The 22166-nt window shown below is 49.6% G+C and overlaps 1 protein-coding gene across 2 annotated transcripts in view; it reads left to right on the top strand.

The window, feature by feature from the left end:
• Window positions 1-22166, top strand: part of LOC106592553 (zinc finger protein 385A) — a 462236-nt gene that overhangs the window by 416375 nt on the left and 23695 nt on the right. The window lies entirely within an intron of this gene.

Raw genomic sequence — 22166 nt, 5'->3', positions numbered from 1 at the left:
CAACCCACCATACAGGACAGCTACTACCACAACCCACCATACAGAACAGCTACTACTACAACCCACCGTACAGGACAGCTAGTACCACAACCCACCATACAGGACAGCTCCTACCACAACACACCATACACGGCAGCTCCTACTACAACCCACCATACAGGACAGCTCCTACCACAACCCACCATACAGAACAGCTCCTACCACAACCCACCATACAGGACAGCTACTACCACAACCCACCATAAAGGACAGCTACTACCACAACCCACCATGCAGGACAGCTACTACCACAACCCACCATACAGGACAGCTACTACCACAACCCACCATAAAGGACAGCTACTACCACAACCCACCATACAGGACAGCTACTACCACAACCCACCATTCAGGACAGCTAGTACCACAACCCACCATACAGGACAGCTCCTACCACAACCCACCATACAGGAGAGCTACTACCACAACCCACCATACAGGACAGCTACTACCACAACCCACCATACAGGACAGCTACTACCACAACCCACCATACAGGAGAGCTACTACCACAACCCACCATACAGAACAGCTCCTACCACAACCCACCATACAGGACAGCTAGCACTACAACCCACCATGCAGGACAGCTAGTACCACAACCCACCATACAGGACAGCTAGTACCACAACTCACCATACAGGACAGCTACTACCACAACCCACCATACAGGACAGCTCCTACCACAACCCACCATACACGACAGCTCCTACCACAACCCACCATACAAGACAGCTGCTACCACAACCCACCATACAAGACAGCTCCTACCACAACCCACCATACAAGACAGCTCCTACCACAACCCACCATACAGGACATCTAGTACTACAACCCACCATACGAAGAGCTACTACTACAACTCACCATACAGGACAGCTAGTACCACAACCCACCATAGAGGACAGCTCCTACCACAACCCACCATACAGGACAGCTAGTACTACAACCCACCATACAGGACAGATACTACGACAACCCACCATACAGGACAGCTACTACCACAAGCCACCATACAGGACAGCTACTACCACCACCCACCATACAGGACAGCTACTACCACAACCCACCATACAGGACAGCTACTACCACAACCCACCATACAGGACAGCTACTACCACAACCCACCATACAGGACAGCTACTACCACAACCCACCATACAGGACAGCTAGTACCACAACCCACCATACAGGACAGCTAGTACCACAATCCACCATACAGGACAGCTGCTACCACAACCCACCATACAGGACAGCTACTACCACAACCCACCATACAGAACAGCTACTACTACAACCCACCATACAGGACAGCTAGTACCACAACCCACCATACAGGACAGCTCCTACCACAACACACCATACACGGCAGCTCCTACTACAACCCACCATACAGGACAGCTCCTACCACAACCCACCATACAGAACAGCTCCTACCACAACCCACCATACAGGACAGCTACTATCACAACCCACCATAAAGGACAGCTACTACCACAACCCACCATGCAGGACAGCTACTACCACAACCCACCATACAGCACAGCTACTACCACAACCCACCATTCAGGACAGATAGTACCACAACCCACCATACAGGACAGCTCCTACCACAACCCACCATACAGGAGAGCTACTACCACAACCCACCATACAGGACAGCTACTACCACAACCCACCATACAGGACAGCTACTACCACAACCCACCATACAGGAGAGCTACTACCACAACCCACCATACAGAACAGCTCCTACCACAACCCACCAATTAGGACAGCTAGCACTACAACCCACCATGCAGGACAGCTAGTACCACAACCCACCATACAGGACAGCTAGTACCACAACTCACCATACAGGACAGCTACTACCACAACCCACCATACAGGACAGCTCCTACCACAACCCACCATACACGACAGCTCCTACCACAACCCACCATACAAGACAGCTCCTACCACAACCCACCATACAGGACAGCTAGTACTACAACCCACCATACGAACAGCTACTACTACAACTCACCATACAGGACAGCTAGTACCACAACCCACCATAGAGGACAGCTCCTACCACAACCCACCATACAGGACAGCTAGTACTACAACCCACCATACAGGACAGATACTACGACAACCCACCATACAGGACAGCTACTACCACAACCCACCATACAGGACAGCTACTACCACCACCCACCATACAGGACAGCTACTACCACAACCCACCATACAGGACAGCTACAACCACAACCCACCATACAGGACAGCTACTACCACAACCCACCATACAGGACAGCTACTACCACAACCCACCATACAGGACAGCTAGTACCACAACCCACCATACAGGACAGCTAGTACCACAATCCACCATACAGGACAGCTGCTACCACAACCCACCATACAGGACAGCTACTACCACAACCCACCATACAGAACAGCTACTACTACAACCCACCATACAGGACAGCTAGTACCACAACCCACCATACAGGACAGCTCCTACCACAACACACCATACACGGCAGCTCCTACTACAACCAACAATACAGGACAGCTCCTACCACAACCCACCATACAGGACAGCTACTATCACAACCCACCATAAAGGACAGCTACTACCACAACCCACCATGCAGGACAGCTACTACCACAACCCACCATACAGGACAGCTACTACCACAACCCACCATAAAGGACAGCTACTACCACAACCCACCATACAGGACAGCTACTACCACAACCCACCATTCAGGACAGCTAGTACCACAACCCACCATACAGGACAGCTCCTACCACAACCCACCATACAGGAGAGCTACTACCACAACCCACCATACAGGACAGCTACTACCACAACCCACCATACAGGACAGCTACTACCACAACCCACCATACAGGAGAGCTACTACCACAACCCACCATACAGAACAGCTCCTACCACAACCCACCAATTAGGACAGCTAGCACTACAACCCACCATGCAGGACAGCTAGTACCACAACCCACCATACAGGACAGCTAGTACCACAACTCACCATACAGGACAGCTACTACCACAACCCACCATACAGGACAGCTCCTACCACAACCCACCATACACGACAGCTCCTACCACAACCCACCATACAAGACAGCTGCTACCACAACCCAACATACCGGACAGATACTACTACAACCCCCCATACAGGACAGCTACTACCACAACCCACCATACAGGACAGCTAGTACCACAACCCACCATACAGGACAGCTAGTACCACAACCCACCATACAGGACAGCTAGTACCACAACTCACCATACAGGACAGCTACTACCACAACCCACCATACAGGACAGCTAGTACTACAACCCACCATACGAACAGCTACTACTACAACTCACCATACAGGACAGCTAGTACCACAACCCACCATAGAGGACAGCTCCTACCACAACCCACCATACAGGACAGCTAGTACTACAACCCACCATACAGGACAGATACTACGACAACCCACCATACAGGACAGCTACTACCACAACCCACCATACAGGACAGCTACTACCACCACCCACCATACAGGACAGCTACTACCACAACCCACCATACAGGACAGCTACAACCACAACCCACCATACAGGACAGCTACTACCACAACCCACCATACAGGACAGCTACTACCACAACCCACCATACAGGACAGCTAGTACCACAACCCACCATACAGGACAGCTAGTACCACAATCCACCATACAGGACAGCTGCTACCACAACCCACCATACAGGACAGCTACTACCACAACCCACCATACAGAACAGCTACTACTACAACCCACCATACAGGACAGCTAGTACCACAACCCACCATACAGGACAGCTCCTACCACAACACACCATACACGGCAGCTCCTACTACAACCAACAATACAGGACAGCTCCTACCACAACCCACCATACAGAACAGCTCCTACCACAACCCACCATACAGGACAGCTACTATCACAACCCACCATAAAGGACAGCTACTACCACAACCCACCATGCAGGACAGCTACTACCACAACCCACCATACAGGACAGCTACTACCACAACCCACCATAAAGGACAGCTACTACCACAACCCACCATACAGGACAGCTACTACCACAACCCACCATTCAGGACAGCTAGTACCACAACCCACCATACAGGACAGCTCCTACCACAACCCACCATACAGGAGAGCTACTACCACAACCCACCATACAGGACAGCTACTACCACAACCCACCATACAGGACAGCTACTACCACAACCCACCATACAGGAGAGCTACTACCACAACCCACCATACAGAACAGCTCCTACCACAACCCACCAATTAGGACAGCTAGCACTACAACCCACCATGCAGGACAGCTAGTACCACAACCCACCATACAGGACAGCTAGTACCACAACTCACCATACAGGACAGCTACTACCACAACCCACCATACAGGACAGCTCCTACCACAACCCACCATACACGACAGCTCCTACCACAACCCACCATACAAGACAGCTGCTACCACAACCCAACATACCGGACAGATACTACTACAACCCCCCATACAGGACAGCTACTACCACAACCCACCATACAGGACAGCTAGTACCACAACCCACCATACAGGACAGCTAGTACCACAACCCACCATACAGGACAGCTAGTACCACAACTCACCATACAGGACAGCTACTACCACAACCCACCATACAGGACAGCTCCTACCACAACCCACCATACACGACAGCTCCTACCACAACCCACCATACAAGACAGCTCCTACCACAACCCACCATACAGGACAGCTAGTACTACAACCCACCATACGAACAGCTACTACTACAACTCACCATACAGGACAGCTAGTACCACAACCCACCATAGAGGACAGCTCCTACCACAACCCACCATACAGGACAGCTAGTACTACAACCCACCATACAGGACAGATACTACGACAACCCACCATACAGGACAGCTACTACCACAACCCACCATACAGGACAGCTACTACCACAACTCACCATACAGGACAGCTACTACCACATCCCACCATACAGGACAGCTACTACCACAACCCACCATACAGGACAGCTACTACCACAACCCACCATACAGGACAGCTACTACCACAACCCACCATACAGGACAGCTACTACCACAACCCACCATACAGGAGAGCTACTACCACAACCCACCATACAGAACAGCTCCTACCACAACCCACCATACAGGACAGCTAGTACTACAACCCACCATGCAGGACAGCTAGTACCACAACCCACCATACAGGACAGCTACTACCACAACCCACCATACAGGACAGCTAGTACCACAACCCACCATACAGGACAGCTACTACCACAACCCACGATACAGGACAGCTCCTACCACAACCCACCATACACGACAGCTCCTACCACAACCCACCATACAAGACAGCTCCTACCACAACCCAAAATACAGGACAGATACTACTACAATCCACCATACAGGACAGCTACTACCACAACCCACCATACAGGACAGCTCCTACCACAACCCACCATACACGACAGCTCCAATGACAACCCACCATACAAGACAGCTCCTACCACAACCCACCATACAAGACAGCTCCTACCACAACCCACCATACAGGACAGCTAGTACTACAACCCACCATACGAACAGCTACTACTACAACTCACCTTACAGGACAGCTAGTACCACAACCGACCATAGAGGACAGCTCCTACCACAACCCACTATACAGGACAGCTAGTACTACAACCCACCATACAGGACAGATACTCCTACCACAACCCACCATACAGGACAGTTCCTACCACAACCCACCATACAGGACAGCTACTACCACAACCCACCATACAGGACAGCTAGTACCACAACCCACCATACAGGACAGCTAGTACCACAATCCACCATACAGGACAGCTGCTACCACAACCCACCATACAGGACAGCTACTACCACAACCCACCATACAGAACAGCTACTACTACAACCCACCGTACAGGACAGCTAGTACCACAACCCACCATACAGGACAGCTCCTACCACAACACACCATACACGGCAGCTCCTACTACAACCCACCATACAGGACAGCTCCTACCACAACCCACCATACAGAACAGCTCCTACCACAACCCACCATACAGGACAGCTACTACCACAACCCACCATAAAGGACAGCTACTACCACAACCCACCATGCAGGACAGCTAGTACCACAACCCACCATACAGGACAGCTAGTACCACAACTCACCATACAGGACAGCTACTACCACAACCCACCATACAGGACAGCTCCTACCACAACCCACCATACACGACAGCTCCTACCACAACCCACCATACAAGACAGCTCCTACCACAACCCACCATACAAGACAGCTCCTACCACAACCCACCATACAGGACAGCTAGTACTACAACCCACCATACGAAGAGCTACTACTACAACTCACCATACAGGACAGCTAGTACCACAACCCACCATAGAGGACAGCTCCTACCACAACCCACCATACAGGACAGCTAGTACTACAACCCACCATACAGGACAGATACTACGACAACCCACCATACAGGACAGCTACTACCACAACCCACCATACAGGACAGCTACTACCACCACCCACCATACAGGACAGCTACTACCACAACCCACCATACAGGACAGCTACTACCACAACCCACCATACAGGACAGCTACTACCACAACCCACCATACAGGACAGCTACTACCACAACCCACCATACAGGAGAGCTACTACCACAACCCACCATATAGAACAGCTCCTACCACAACCCACCATACAGGACAGCTAGTACTACAACCCACCATGCAGGACAGCTAGTACCACAACCCACCATACAGGACAGCTACTACCACAACCCACCATACAGGACAGCTACTACCACAACCCACCATACAGGACAGCTACTACCACAACCCACCATACAGGACAGCTCCTACCACAACCCACCATACACGACAGCTCCTACCACAACCCACCATACAAGACAGCTCCTACCACAACCCAACATACAGGACAGATACTACTACAACGCACCATACAGGACAGCTACTACCACAACCCACCCTACAGGACAGCTCCTACTACAACCCACCATACACGACAGCTCCTACGACAACCCACCATACAAGACAGCTCCTACCACAACCCACCATACAAGACAGCTCCTACCACAACCCACCATACAGGACAGCTAGTACTACAACCCACCATACGAACAGCTACTACTACAACTCACCTTACAGGACAGCTAGTACCACAACCCACCATAGAGGACAGCTCCTACCACAACCCACCATACAGGACAGCTAGTACTACAACCCACCATACAGGACAGATACTCCTACCACAACCCACCATACAGGACAGTTCCTACCACAACCCACCATACAGGACAGCTACTACCACAACCCACCATACAGGACAGCTAGTACCACAACCCACCATACAGGACAGCTAGTACCACAACCCACCATACAGGACAGCTGCTACCACAACCCACCATACAGGACAGCTACTACCACAACCCACCATACAGAACAGCTACTACTACAACCCACCATACAGGACAGCTAGTACCACAACCCACCATACAGGACAGCTCCTACCACAACACACCATACACGGCAGCTCCTACCACAACCCACCATACAGGACAGGTCCTACCACAACCCACCATACAGAACAGCTCCTACCACAACCCACCATACAGGACAGCTACTACCACAACCCACCATAAAGGACAGCTACTACCACAACCCACCATGCAGGACAGCTACTACCACAACCCACCATACAGGACAGCTACTACCACAACCCACCATAAAGGACAGCTACTACCACAACCCACCATACAGGACAGATACTACCACAACCCACCATTCAGGACAGCTAGTACCACAACCCACCATACAGGACAGCTCCTACCACAACCCACCATACAGGAGAGCTACTACCACAACCCACCATACAGAACACCTCCTACCACAACCCACCATACAGGACAGCTAGTACTACAACCCACCATGCAGGACAGCTAGTACCACAACACACCATACAGGACAGCTACTACCACAACCCACCATACAGGACAGCTAGTACCACAACCCACCATACAGGACAGCTACTACCACAACCCACCATACAGGACAGCTCCTACCACAACCCACCATACACGACATCTCCTACCACAACCCACCATACAAGACAGCTCCTACCACAACCCACCATACAAGACAGCTCCTACCACAACCCACCATACAGGACAGCTAGTACTACAACCCACCATACGAACAGCTACTACTACAACTCACCATACAGGACAGCTAGTACCACAACCCACCATACAGGACAGCTCCTACCACAACCCACCATACAGGACAGCTAGTACTACAACCTACCATACAGGACGGCTCCTACCACAACACACCATACAGGACAGTTCCTACCACAACCCACCATATAGGACAGCTCCTACCACAACCCACCATACAGGACAGTTCCTACCACAACCCACCATACAGGACAGCTACTACCACAACCCACCATACAGGACAGCTAGTACCACAACCCACCATACACGACAGCTCCTACCACAACCCACCATACACGACAGCTCCTACCACAACCCACCATACAGGACAGCTAGTACCACAACCCACCATACAGGACAGCTGCTACCACAACCCACCATACACGACAGCTCCTACCACAACCCACCATACACGACAGCTCCTACCACAACCCACCATACAGGACAGCTAGTACCACAACCCACCATACAGGACAGCTCCTACCACAACCCACCATACACGACAGCTCCTACCACAACCCACCATACAAGACAGCTCCAAACACAACCCACCATACAAGACAGCTAGTACCACAACCCACCATACAGGACAGCTACTACCACAACCCACCATACAGGACAGCTACTACCACAACACACCATACAGAACAGCTACTTCTACAACCCACCATACAGGACAGCTAGTACCACAACCCGACATACAGGACAGCTCCTACCACAACCCACCATACATGACAGCCTTCCCTGTGGCTCAGTTGGTAGAGCATGGTGTGTGCAACGCCAAGGTTGTGGGTTCGATTCCCACGGGGGGCCAGAACAAAACAACAACAAAAAATGTATGAACTGTATTCACTACTGTAAGTCGCTCTGGATAAGAGCGTCTGCGAAATGACTGAAATGTAAATGACAGCTACTACCACAACCCACCATACAGGCCACTCCTACCACAACCCACCATATAGGACAGCTCCTACCACAACTCACCATACAGGACAGCTACTACCACAACCCACCATACAGGACAGTTCCTACCACAACCCACCATATAGGACAGCTCCTACCACAACCCACCATACGGGACAGCTACTACCACAACCTACCATACAGGACAGCTACTACTACAACTCACCATACAGGACAGCTAGTTCCACAACCCACCATACACGACAGCTCCTACCACAACCCACCATACAGGACAGCTGCTACCACAACCCACCATAAACGACAGCTCCTACCACAACCCACCATACAGGACAGCTCCGACCACAACCCACCATACAGGACAGCTCCGACCACAACCCACCATACAGGACAGCTCCTACCACAACCCACCATACAGGACAGCTACTACCACAACCCACCATACAGGACAGCTCCTACCACAACCCACCATACAGGACAGCTACTACTACAACCCACCATACAGGACAGTTCCGACCACAACCCACCATACATGACAGCTACTACCACAACCCACCATACAGGCCACTCCTACCACAACCCACCATATAGGACAGCTCCTACCACAACTCACCATACAGGACAGCTACTACCACAACCCACCATACAGGACAGTTCCTACCACAACCCACCATATAGGACAGCTCCTACCACAACCCACCATACGGGACAGCTACTACCACAACCAACCATACAGGACAGCTCCTACCACAACCCATCATACAGGACAGCTACTACTACAACCCACCATACAGGACAGTTCCGACCACAACCCACCATACAGGACAGCTACTACCACAACCTACCATACAGGACAGCTACTACTACAACTCACCATACAGGACAGCTACTACCACAACCCACCATACAGGACAGCTAGTACCACAACCCACCATACACGACAGCTCCTACCACAACCCACCATACAGGACAGCTGCTACCACAACCTAACCATACACGACAGCTCCTACCACAACCCACCATACAGGACAGCTGCTACCACAACCTAACCATACACGACAGCTCCTACCAGAACCCACCATACAGGACAGCTCCGACCACAACCCACCATACAGGACAGTTCCTATCACAACCCACCATACACGACAGCTCCTACCACAACCCACCATACAAGACAGCTCCTACCACAACCCACCATACAGGACAGATAGTACCACAACCCACCATGCAGGACAGCTCCTACCACAACCCACCATACACGACAGCTCCTACCACAACCCACCATACAAGACAGCTCCTACCACAACCCACCATACAGGACAGATACTACTACAACCCACCATACAGGTCAGCTACTACCACAACCCACCATACAGGACAGCTCCTACCACAACCCACCATACACGACATCTCCTACCACAACCCACCATACAAGACAGCTCCTTCCACAACCCACCATACAAGACAGCTCCTACCACAACCCACCATACAGGACAGCTAGTACTACAACCCACCATACGAACAGCTACTACTACAACTCACCATACAGGACAGCTAGTACCACAACCCACCATACAGGACAGCTCCTACCACAACCCACCATACAGGACAGCTAGTACTACAACCTACCATACCGGACGGCTCCTACCACAACCCACCATACAGGACAGTTCCTACCACAACCCACCATATAGGACAGCTCCTACCACAACCCACCATACAGGACAGTTCCTACCACAACCCACCATACAGGACAGCTACTACCACAACCCACTATACAGGACAGCTAGTACCACAACCCACCATACAGGACAGCTCCTACCACAACCCACCATACACGACAGCTCCTACCACAACCCACCATACAAGACAGCTATTACCACAACCCACCATACAGGACAGCTAGTACCACAACACACCATACAGGACAGCTACTACCACAACCCACCATACAGGACAGCTACTACCACAACCCACCATACAGAACAGCTACTACTACAACCCACCATACAGGACAGCTAGTACCACAACCCACCATACAGGACAGCTCCTACCACAACACACCATACACGACAGCTACTACCACAACCCACCATACAGGCCACTCCTACCACAACCCACCATATAGGACAGCTCCTACCACAACCCACCATACAGGACAGTTCCTACCACAACACACCATATAGGACAGCTCCTACCACAACCCACCATACAGGACAGTTCCTACCACAACCCACCATACAGGACAGCTCCGACCACAACTCACCATACAGGACAGCTACTACCACAACCTACCATACAGGACAGCTACTACCACAACCCACCATACAGGACAGCTAGTACCACAACCCACCATACACGACAGCTCCTACCACAACCCACCATACACGACAGCTCCTACCACAACCCACCATACAGGACAGCTAGTACCACAACCCACCATACAGGACAGCTGCTACCACAACCCACCATACACGAAAGCTCCTACCACAACCCACCATACACGAATTCTCCTACCACAACCCACCATACAGGACAGCTAGTACCACAACCCACCATACAGGACAGCTCCTACCACAACCCACCATACACGACAGCTCCTACCACAACCCACCATACAAGACAGCTCCAAACACAACCCACCATACAAGACAGCTAGTACCACAACCCACCATACAGGACAGCTACTACCACAACCCACCATACAGGACAGCTACTACCACAACACACCATACAGAACAGCTACTTCTACAACCCACCATACAGGACAGCTAGTACCACAACCCACCATACAGGACAGCTCCTACCACAACCCACCATACATGACAGCTACTACCACAACCCACCATACAGGCCACTCCTACCACAACCCACCATATAGGACAGCTCCTACCACAACTCACCATACAGGACAGCTACTACCACAACCCACCATACAGGACAGTTCCTACCACAACCCACCATATAGGACAGCTCCTACCACAACCCACCATACGGGACAGTTCCGACCACAACCCACCATACGGGACAGCTACTACCACAACCTACCATACAGGACAGCTACTACTACAACTCACCATACAGGACAGCTAGTTCCACAACCCACCATACACGACAGCTCCTACCACAACCCACCATACAGGACAGCTGCTACCACAACCCACCATAAACGACAGCTCCTACCACAACCCACCATACAGGACAGCTCCGACCACAACCCACCATACAGGACAGCTCCGACCACAACCCACCATACAGGACAGCTCCTACCACAACCCACCATACAGGACAGCTACTACCACAACCAACCATACAGGACAGCTCCTACCACAACCCACCATACAGGACAGCTACTACTACAACCCACCATACAGGACAGTTCCGACCACAACCCACCATACAGGACAGCTACTACCACAACCTACCATACAGGACAGCTACTACTACAACTCACCATACAGGACAGCTACTACCACAACCCACCATACAGGACAGCTAGTACCACAACCCACCATACACGACAGCTCCTACCACAACCCACCATACAGGACAGCTGCTACCACAACCTAACCATACACGACAGCTCCTACCACAACCCACCATACAGGACAGCTGCTACCACAACCTAACCATACACGACAGCTCCTACCAGAACCCACCATACAGGACAGCTCCGACCACAACCCACCATACAGGAGAGTTCCTATCACAACCCACCATACACGACAGCTCCTACCACAACCCACCATACAAGACAGCTACTACCACAACCCACCATACAGGACAGCTAGTACCACAACCCACCATACAGGACAGCTCCTACCACAACCCACCATACACGACAGCTCCTACCACAACCCACCATACACGACAGCTCCTACCACAACCCACCATACAGGACAGATAGTACCACAACCCACCATGCAGGACAGCTCCTACCACAACCCACCATACACGACAGCTCCTACCACAACCCACCATACAAGACAGCTCCTACCACAACCCACCATACAGGACAGCTAGTACCACAACCCACCATACAGGACAGCTACTACCACAACCCACCATACAGGACAGCTACTACCACAACCCACCATACAGAACAGCTACTACTACAACCCACCATACAGGACAGCTAGTACCACAACCCACCATACAGGACAGCTCCTACCACAACCCACCATACATGACAGCTACTACCACAACCCACCATACAGGCCACTCCTACCACAACCCACCATATAGGACAGCTCCTACCACAACTCACCATACAGGACAGCTACTACCACAACCCACCATACAGGACAGTTCCTACCACAACCCACCATATAGGACAGCTCCTACTACAACCCACCATACAGGACAGTTCCGACCACAACCCACCATACAGGACAGCTACTACCACAACCTACCATACAGGACAGCTACTACTACAACTCACCATACAGGACAGCTAGTTCCACAACCCACCATACACGACAGCTCCTACCACAACCCACCATACAGGACAGCTTCTACCACAACCCACCATACACGACAGCTCCTACCACAACCCACCATACAGGACAGCTCCGACCACAACCCACCATACAGGACAGCTACTACCACAACCCACCATACAGGACAGCTAGTACCACAACCCACCATACACGACAGCTCCTACCACAACCCACCATACAGGACAGCTGCTACCACAACCTAACCATACACGGCAGCTCCTACCAGAACCCACCATACAGGACAGCTCCGACCACAACCCACCATACAGGACAGTTCCTACCACAACCTACCATACAGGACAGCTCCTTCCACAACCCACCATACAGGACAGCTACTACTACAACCCACCATACAGGACAGCTCCTACCACAACCCACCATATAGGACAGTTGCTACCACAACTCACCATACAGGACAGCTCCTACCACAACCCACCATACAGGACAGCTACTACCACAACCAACCATACAGGACAGCTCCTACCACAACCCACCATACAGGACAGCTACTACTACAACTCACCATATAGGACAGCTCCTACCACAACCCACCATACAGGACAGCTACTACCCCAACCAACCATACAGGACAGCTCCTACCACAACCCACCATACAGGACAGCTCCTACCACTATATACACTGTTTAGAAGGCTATTTCCTCTTTGCTATTCTTTGTCTCTTTGTTTATTTCTCTGGGAAAAAAAGTGGTGACACCATGGATGTGATGCGTACATCTATTTGTGTTTCTGTTGTGTTTGCTTCTGTTTGTGTCTTCTGCTTGTGTTCTTCTGTTTGTGTCTTCTGCTTGTGTCCTTCTGTTTGTGTCTGTTTGTGTTATGTTGTGGCTTGGCAGTGGGGGCCTCGTTGGAATCTGGTTTTTGGAGCCCAAGTGAGAGTTGTGAGTGTGAGATGTTGTACAGCAGAAATGGGTTCAAATACTATATATAATATTTGAATGTGTTTGCTGTAGCCTGCCTGGCGTGCAAGATGGACAGGATTTTGTATTTTGGGGACTTTTCTATTGATTCCAATGCAACAGGTAAGCTCAATCAAACACAGATAAACTATTTTAAATGATTTCAAATAGTATTTGAACCCAGGTCTGTAGTACAGTACTGAAGTTATGGCCCTATAGTGTTGCTAGGCAATTGTTTTATTTAAACTTTATTTATCCAGGCGAGTCAATTAAGAAGAACAAATTCTTATTTACAATGACGGCCTGGCAAAGAGACAGCAAGCTGAGAGCATGAAATAGGATTTTCCTCCACATTTCAAAGGGATTTTCTCTCCCCCAGATCAACATGGGAAAGTTGATTTAGGATGTTCTTGGGGGTATGGAAACTGATTTCACATAAGCATACCCAATGACATTGAAGTCTAGGGAGGCAGGTAGCCTAGTGGTTAGCACGTTAGGCCTGAGAACTGAAAGGTTGCTGGTTTGACTCCCAGAGCCAACAATGTGTGTGCCCTTGAGCAAGTCGTTCTGGATAAGAGCATCTGCTAAAATGTAAAAAAAATCTGTGTTGCAAATGGCCCCTTATGAAGTGCACTATTTTGGACCAGGGCCCATAGGAGATTTGTGACACACATGAAATCTCTCCAGAAATATGTGCAGCAGCATCAGGTTTTTTAGACCTCCTTCTCTTCTATAGTCTGATTAATGTGAATCATCCACTCTGTTAAAAACAGCATTTTCATCTGTCAACCCTTATGGTATAGTTTATCTCCAGGTGTTTTTCATGTGCAAAAGCAAAACATAGGGTATAGGTTTATCTAGATGTGTAATGTTGTAATGCAGTGTGCATGAATGCAACATATGGTTTTTTAAAAGTAAAAAAAAGTAGGTTTAATGTCTCGTATCACCAACATTCTCTGAATGCTTTAGAAGGCCTCTCTTTATCTTACTGTAGCAAATCACACTATCAGTGTATCCATCAGTAGAAAGTCCCTTTAGTCTGTTGGCCTACAGCTGAGTATTGGACCTTGGCTGTTATAGGTATAGTATCCTGTGGCATATATAAGTCAGATGCATATTTTCCTGCTGCACACAAACCCACACACAGGCTAGGGAGTGTCCAATAACACACCTAGAGGGAGTGTCCAGTAACCCACATCTAGTATTACTGAACAGCCTACAATCATGGCCTCTGTGTGGTTTTTGTGGTGCAGAGCTGGTTTCTTCTAGGCAGCAGTAGAGCTGTGCAGGCCACAGAGGTAGAGCCCTCCATAAGACACTCTAGATCCTGTGTGGCTCTGCTGGTGAAAGTGTGACACTTTTTAAAATATATTGTGGAAATATACTCCGCCCTGACCGAGTGGAATGGTTTTCTGGAAAGAAATATACATACATGTTTGACATCACATTTGGCCTCTACCTTATCTAAACAGACTAGATCGAAGTATGTAGCCTACACAAGTAACACATTTGGCCTCTACCTTATCTAAACAGACTAGATCGAAGTATGTAGCCTACACAAGTAACACATTTGGCCTCTTCCTTATCTAAACAGACTAGATCGAAGAATGTAGCCTACACAAGTAACACATTCGGCCTCTACCTTATCTAAGCAGACTAGATCGAAGAATGTAGCCTACACAAGTAACACATTCGGCCTCTACCTTATCTAAACAGACTAGATCGAAGTATGTAGCCTACACAAGTAACACATTCGGCCTCTACCTTATCTAAACAGACTAGATCGAAGTATGTAGCCTACACAAGTAACACATTTGCCCTCTACCTTATCTAAACAGACTAGATCGAAGAATGTAGCCTGTGGTGGTTCATTTCTTTACTATCAAATGAGGAGAGACGAACTTATCACACAAGTCAGAGTTATACTTAAACTAAATCTTTAATAGTAATAGCTTTGCAATAGCGATGGCTGGTCGACGAATAACCATCTCTGATGATCCGTTGAGAGCGCCAACACAAAGTCTACTGAGATCTTTTATAGCAAAGATCCACCCCCTAGTCTACATAACAAACCACAGATGTTTGGAACGGGTCACAAGGTGAGACTTTTTAAATGAGAAAGCAGTAACCCGTAGCCAGATAGCATTCGCTATATATTATCGTTCAGTTTGGCCCTAAGACGAGGTTCCGATCTAATTCCTGGTACTCATAAAACAAAAATACCAACTTGACCAATGGCATAAATCAATTGTCAACTCCAGATACTCCCATCTCAAGTAAACCCCCTCTTGACTCCACTCCTGGACAAGCTCACTGAGGGGAGTGAGCCTCTAGGTTATACACTATCCCAGGATAAGTGCAACATCAGAGAGGACATACAATGGTTCCAGACACTACCACACACATCCCCCAATGCCAAAGGAGGGAGTGACTGGCTCACAGACATTGTGGAGACAAGTAATTGGTTCCCCATTAATCACGCCATCCCTTCACATGGTTTAAGAATAGGTAAAGACACATTAGCATATAAAGACAATGTTCTCTCCTGTCCTCTTCCCTTTCTGATATTCTGCATAGCACCAGGGACATGTGAAAGACTAGCCTGACCTCTCCCCTCTCTGGGCCCCAGGTGACTGAGCCCCAGCTGAGGGAAGAAGTACAACTGCCAACACCAGAGTCCGAAGGGATACATTCTAATAACAAGTATATCACATAAGCATATTATGCAGATAAGACATCTTAATTATCTATGTTACACAACTCATTCTGATTCTTCCGCCACAAGCCTCCCCAGGTTTCATGTCTCCCAGAGCCATATATAATATGTCTGTCATTTGCTGATGCCTTCCACGTAATGTAAATATTTTCCTGCTCCTGCAAGGGCCCAGTTTCCATGCTGGGTATAAGCTCACTGTTTATAGCCCAGAACGGGACCTCTCAGCCATACAAGTATGACACATAAACATGCTGGTAAATATTGACACCGACCAATAAAGAGCTACGTAATCTACCTCTGGGTGGCCATCTATGACCCTCGACCCACAGCTAGCTCGGAAAGGTACCTGAGAAGGATTTCAGCACCCCGCTCACCCTCAGCGCCAGCCTCTGCAAAGCCCCCCCCCCCCACCCTACACTACACTGCACTACACTACCTTACCACACCCTACTCTACACTACCATACCATACATTACCATACCCGACCCTACACTACTCTACACTACCATACCATACCCCACCCTACCCTACCCTACTCTACACTACTCTACACCACACTACCCTACTCAACACTACCATACCAACCCTACCCTACCCTACCCTACTCTACACTACCCTACTCTACACCACACTACCCTACTCTACACTACCATACCATACCATACCTCCCTACCCTACCCTACCCTACTCTACACTACCCTACTCTACACCACACTACCCTACTCTACACTACCATACCACACCCTACCCTACACTACCCTACTCTACCCCACACTACCCTCTCCTACCGTACAATACACTATCCTACATTACACTACCCTACACTACACTGCACTTCACTACCTTACCACTCCCTACCCTACTCTACACTACCATACCAAACATTACCATACCATACCCTACCCTACTCTACACTACCATACCATACATTACCATACCAGACCCTACCCTACTCTACACTACCATACCATACATTACCATACCAGACCCTACACTACTCTACACTACCATACCATACATTACCATACCAGACCCTACACTACTCTACACTACCATACCATACATTACCATACCAGACCCTACACTACTCTACACTACCATACCCTACCCTACACTCCCTACTCTACACCACACTACCCTACTCTACACTACCATACCACACCCTACTCTACACTACCATACCCTACCCTACCCTACTCTACACTACCCTACTCTACACCACCCTACCCTACTCTACACTACCATACCATACATTACCATACCAGACCCTACACTACTCTACACTACCATACCATACATTACCATAGCAGACCCTACCCTACTCTACACTACCATACCATACATTACCATACCAGACCCTACACTACTCTACACTACCATACCATACCCTACCCTACTCTACACTACCCTATTCTACACCACACTACCCTACTCTACACTACCATACCCTTACCCTACCCTACTCTACACTACCCTACTCTACACCACACTACCCTACTCTACACTACCATACCATACCCTACCCTACTCTACACTACCCTACTCTACACCACACTACCCTACTCTACACTACCATACCACACCTTACCCTACACTACCCTACTCTACCCCACACTACCCTCTCCTACCCTACACGACACTACCCTACATTACACTACCCTACACCACCATACTCTACAATACAAGACACTCCCCTAAAATACAAGACACTACCCAACACTACCCTAAACCACCCCACCCAACACTACACTACCCAACACTACCCTAAACCACCCTACCCAGCACTACACTACCCAACACTACCCTACACTACACTACCCTACACCACCCTACACCACCCTACACTACTCAACACTACACTACCCAACACTACCCTAAACCACCCTACCCAACACTACACTACCCTACACCACCCTACACCACCCTACACTACTCAACACTACACTACCCAACACTACCCTAAACCACCCTACCCAACACTACACTACCCTACACTACCCTACACTACACTACCCAACACTACCCTAAACCACCTTACCCAACACTACACTACCCAACACGACCCTACACTACATTACCCTACACTACCCAACACTACACTACACTATTCTACCCAACACTACACTACACTACACTACACTAAACTACCAGGATGGATCTGACAACACAGACAGGTCGTGGTTTACATACTGTAACACACTATGAATCTGTCATGGATGACAGCCTTGTCTGAGCCAGAAGGGCCCATAGGGCAGGAGCCCATCCTCTGTTTCTGCATCATAGAACGCTAGTGCTGTATGACACACAACACAGTATATTACGCTATGGAAAATAGGTTAGCACTGTGCTTTAACCAAGGACTACAGCTTTTTCCAGCATGATAGTACAGTAGGTCAATTGGAAGCTATGACACTAACAGTTATGTCTTTATTTCTTAGATAAAGCCTCACTTTTAATCTGACGAATGGCCTCTGATAATAGTACCATATCACCATCTGTAGATGTTTCCTCATCCCCCCATCCAATCCATGCTCAGGTCAGCCAGGTAATTTCATGCTTCAATGCTACATTCATATATTCATATTCCTCTCTTTCTCTCTCTCTCTCTCTCTCTCTCTCTCTCTCTCTCTCTCTCTCGCTGTTTCCATGTCTATCACTCCATCTTTCTCTCTTTCTTTCTTTCTCTTTAACTCTCTCTCTCCCCATCTTACTCTCTCTCTCTCTCTTTCTGTCTCTCTTTATCTCGATCTCATTCTCTATCTCTCTTCCTCTCTCTCTTTCTCTTCACACAGCATTATTTAGAGTGTGGAAAGCCTCAAATTGGCTGCCACAACTTATCATAAAATTCATTTGTCAAGGGTCAGGATTATGGCCCTGCTCTCTGACAGCTTTATTGCACTCTGGGTAAAGGAAGAGAGGAGGATAGAGGGGGGTGAGGATAAAGGGGTCTAGAGGGGTGCAAAGAGAAAGGGGGGTGGTGTGTGTGTGTGTGTGTGTGTGTGTGTGTGTGTGTGTGTGTGTGTGTGTGTGTGTGTGTGTGTGTGTTGTGTGTGTGTGTGTGTGTGTGTGTGTGTGTGCGTGCGTGTGTGTGTGTGTGTGTGTGTGTGTGTGTGTGTGTGTGTGTGTGTGTGTGTGTGTGTGTGTGTGTGTGTGTGTGTGTGTGTGTGTGTATAACCTTGCTGTATGTTGCTGCAGGACAGGAGGGATTTCACAGGCTGGTGTTATGCTGCATTGTTCAACGCCACTCAGTGCTGCAGCATGACCAAGTGGGTCCAGCTCCTCCCTCTCTCCCTCACTCCGTCCCTCTGTCCCTCTCTCTCTCCCTCACTCCATCCCGCACTCCCTCCCTCCATCTCTCCCTCTCTCCCTCACTCCCTCCATCTCTCCGTCCCTCCATCTCTCCCTCACTCCCTCCCTCACTCCTTCCCTCCATCTCTCCCTCTCTCCCTCACTCCCTCCGTCCCTCCGTCTCTCCCACTCTCCCACACTCCGTCCCTCCCTCCCTCCTCTCTCTATGTTCATCTGGAGTTGCTGCTGTACTGTAATGCGTGTGCTTGTGCCACAGCTCTCCTCTCAGTACGCTTTAAGACACTTAGCGATCACAATCACTTCTCTCTATCACAGGTTGTTTCTATCTTACCTCTTGATAAGATATGCAGTTCTCTCTTTTTTTCCTTTCTCTCTGCATGGTTCTTCACAGCTGTCTCCGTACCTCTTTTAGCAGCCTTCTTTCTATCCCATAACCCCCATCCCCCTATTTCTCTCTCCCTTCTTTCCATCCAGAAACACATGAGCTCCTGTTGAGATTAAGAAAGCCTCCATCTCCGTGTGTGTGTGTGTGTGTGTGTGTGTGTGTGTGTGTGTGTGTGTGTGTGTGTGTGTGTGTGGTGTGTGTGGTGTGTGTGTGTGTGTGTGTGTGTGTGTGTGTGTGCACGTGCCTCCATCAGTGTTCTGCTCCACCATAGATCCATAAATCTCCCTTCATTCCTACATGTACCTCATCTCAGGGCTCAAGCCTGTTTTCTGTAGCCTGGCAGCTCCTTAAGACCCTGCGAGGGTTAGGGATGCAGGGGGAGATGCTATATACACTCTCAGGGTAGGAGAGTCTGTCATCGCCAATTACAGCCTTAGAGAGATAACTACCATGCTGGCTGGTGCCCGGGCACACCGGGTACAGAACATACCTGATACCCTGACCACAGGGGATAGTGCTATAACCATCCGGCCCAGCCTGACTCCCTCATCTGTTTATGCTGTCTTACCAACTCCCATGTCATTGTCACATCAATGGACCCAGCAGGGACTGGACATACCTGATGCCCTGACCTAAAGGCTAGTGCCAGCGCCATCCATACCACATGGGCACTAGCCTGAGTCCCTCTTCTCCCCTCTCACCTCTCCCTGTCTGTCCCCAGCCATCCCAACAACTGAGCCACCCCCTGTGGTCCAGCTATCCAGCCAAAGCTGTCTCTCCCCTCTCCTCCCCTCTCAGCCATCCCAACCACATAGCCATCCCTTGTGCTGTCCATCCAGCCACGTCCAAGCCACCATTCCTCCACCTCTCCAGCAAGGACCCCCTCTCACCTCCCTCCCCTCTCCTCTCTCCTCTTCTCACTCCTCCTCTCCTCTCCTAAGCCTGTCAGTAATTATCTTTTTGTTTTCTCATGATTTGGTTGGGTCTAATTGTGTTGCTGTCCT

Source organism: Salmo salar, chromosome 15, assembly GCF_965601325.2.
Source record: "Salmo salar chromosome 15, fSalSal1, whole genome shotgun sequence".
Taxonomy (NCBI): domain Eukaryota; kingdom Metazoa; phylum Chordata; class Actinopteri; order Salmoniformes; family Salmonidae; genus Salmo; species Salmo salar.
The sequence above is the reverse complement of the archived record's forward strand: the minus strand, read 5'-3'. Positions and strand labels throughout refer to the sequence as shown.